Source organism: Brassica napus, unplaced genomic scaffold (genome assembly GCF_020379485.1).
Source record: "Brassica napus cultivar Da-Ae unplaced genomic scaffold, Da-Ae ScsIHWf_225;HRSCAF=389, whole genome shotgun sequence".
In the NCBI taxonomy this organism is placed as follows: Eukaryota; Viridiplantae; Streptophyta; class Magnoliopsida; order Brassicales; family Brassicaceae; genus Brassica; species Brassica napus.
The window spans coordinates 358,618-361,753 of NW_026015657.1; positions in this window are offsets into that span (position 1 = coordinate 358,618).

The following is a 3,136-nucleotide window of genomic DNA, read 5'->3' on the forward strand; positions in this document are numbered from 1 at the left end:
CAAGCTTCTCACAAAGTGATTCATCCTGGTTTGATTGGAACGACGAAGAAGCTGTGCTATTCCCAAACTGGGAAACTGGAATCACCTGATTTGAAAGTGGGATAACTTCTTCATCCCAACTCCTATGAGATTTATTCAACTTCCTGGTGATTCTCCACCACTTTATGTATCCAAATCAAGCTTCTCACAAAGTGATTCATCCTGGTTTGATTGGAACGACGAAGAAGCTGTGCTATTCCCAAACTGGGAAACTGGAATCACCTGATTTGAAAGTGGGATAACTTCTTTTCCCCAACTCCTATGAGATTTATTCAACTTCCTGGTGATTCTCCACCACTTTATGTATCCAAATCAAGCTTCTCACAAAGTGATTCATCCTGGTTTGATTGGAACGACGAAGAAGCTGTGCTATTCCCAAACTGGGAAACTGGAATCACCTGATTTGAAAGTGGGATAACTTCTTCATCCCAACTCCTATGAGATTTATTCAACTTCCTGGTGATTCTCCACCACTTTATGTATCCAAATCAAGCTTCTTACAAAGTGATTCATCCTGGTTTGATTGGAACGACGAAGAAGCTGTGCTATTCCCAAACTGGGAAACTGGAATCACCTGATTTGAAAGTGGGATAACTTCTTCATCCCAACTCCTATGAGATTTATTCAACTTCCTGGTGATTCTCCACCACTTTATGTATCCAAATCAAGCTTCTCACAAAGTGATTCATCCTGGTTTGATTGGAACGACGAAGAAGCTGTGCTATTCCCAAACTGGGAAACTGGAATCACCTGATTTGAAAGTGGGATAACTTCTTCATCCCAACTCCTATGAGATTTATTCAACTTCCTGGTGATTCTCCACCACTTTATGTATCCAAATCAAGCTTCTCACAAAGTGATTCATCCTGGTTTGATTGGAACGACGAAGAAGCTGTGCTATTCCCAAACTGGGAAACTGGAATCACCTGATTTGAAAGTGGGATAACTTCTTCATCCCAACTCCTATGAGATTTATTCAACTTCCTGGTGATTCTCCACCACTTTATGTATCCAAATCAAGCTTCTCACAAAGTGATTCATCCTGGTTTGATTGGAACGACGAAGAAGCTGTGCTATTCCCAAACTGGGAAACTGGAATCACCTGATTTGAAAGTGGGATAACTTCTTCATCCCAACTCCTATGAGATTTATTCAACTTCCTGGTGATTCTCCACCACTTTATGTATCCAAATCAAGCTTCTCACAAAGTGATTCATCCTGGTTTGATTGGAACGACGAAGAAGCTGTGCTATTCCCAAACTGGGAAACTGGAATCACCTGATTTGAAAGTGGGATAACTTCTTCATCCCAACTCCTATGAGATTTATTCAACTTCCTGGTGATTCTCCACCACTTTATGTATCCAAATCAAGCTTCTCACAAAGTGATTCATCCTGGTTTGATTGGAACGACGAAGAAGCTGTGCTATTCCCAAACTGGGAAACTGGAATCACCTGATTTGAAAGTGGGATAACTTCTTCATCCCAACTCCTATGAGATTTATTCAACTTCCTGGTGATTCTCCACCACTTTATGTATCCAAATCAAGCTTCTCACAAAGTGATTCATCCTGGTTTGATTGGAACGACGAAGAAGCTGTGCTATTCCCAAACTGGGAAACTGGAATCACCTGATTTGAAAGTGGGATAACTTCTTCATCCCAACTCCTATGAGATTTATTCAACTTCCTGGTGATTCTCCACCACTTTATGTATCCAAATCAAGCTTCTCACAAAGTGATTCATCCTGGTTTGATTGGAACGACGAAGAAGCTGTGCTATTCCCAAACTGGGAAACTGGAATCACCTGATTTGAAAGTGGGATAACTTCTTCATCCCAACTCCTATGAGATTTATTCAACTTCCTGGTGATTCTCCACCACTTTATGTATCCAAATCAAGCTTCTCACAAAGTGATTCATCCTGGTTTGATTGGAACGACGAAGAAGCTGTGCTATTCCCAAACTGGGAAACTGGAATCACCTGATTTGAAAGTGGGATAACTTCTTCATCCCAACTCCTATGAGATTTATTCAACTTCCTGGTGATTCTCCACCACTTTATGTATCCAAATCAAGCTTCTCACAAAGTGATTCATCCTGGTTTGATTGGAACGACGAAGAAGCTGTGCTATTCCCAAACTGGGAAACTGGAATCACCTGATTTGAAAGTGGGATAACTTCTTCATCCCAACTCCTATGAGATTTATTCAACTTCCTGGTGATTCTCCACCACTTTATGTATCCAAATCAAGCTTCTTACAAAGTGATTCATCCTGGTTTGATTGGAACGACGAAGAAGCTGTGCTATTCCCAAACTGGGAAACTGGAATCACCTGATTTGAAAGTGGGATAACTTCTTCATCCCAACTCCTATGAGATTTATTCAACTTCCTGGTGATTCTCCACCACTTTATGTATCCAAATCAAGCTTCTTACAAAGTGATTCATCCTGGTTTGATTGGAACGACGAAGAAGCTGTGCTATTCCCAAACTGGGAAACTGGAATCACCTGATTTGAAAGTGGGATAACTTCTTCATCCCAACTCCTATGAGATTTATTCAACTTCCTGGTGATTCTCCACCACTTTATGTATCCAAATCAAGCTTCTTACAAAGTGATTCATCCTGGTTTGATTGGAACGACGAAGAAGCTGTGCTATTCCCAAACTGGGAAACTGGAATCACCTGATTTGAAAGTGGGATAACTTCTTCATCCCAACTCCTATGAGATTTATTCAACTTCCTGGTGATTCTCCACCACTTTATGTATCCAAATCAAGCTTCTCACAAAGTGATTCATCCTGGTTTGATTGGAACGACGAAGAAGCTGTGCTATTCCCAAACTGGGAAACTGGAATCACCTGATTTGAAAGTGGGATAACTTCTTCATCCCAACTCCTATGAGATTTATTCAACTTCCTGGTGATTCTCCACCACTTTATGTATCCAAATCAAGCTTCTCACAAAGTGATTCATCCTGGTTTGATTGGAACGACGAAGAAGCTGTGCTATTCCCAAACTGGGAAACTGGAATCACCTGATTTGAAAGTGGGATAACTTCTTCATCCCAACTCCTATGAGATTTATTCAACTTCC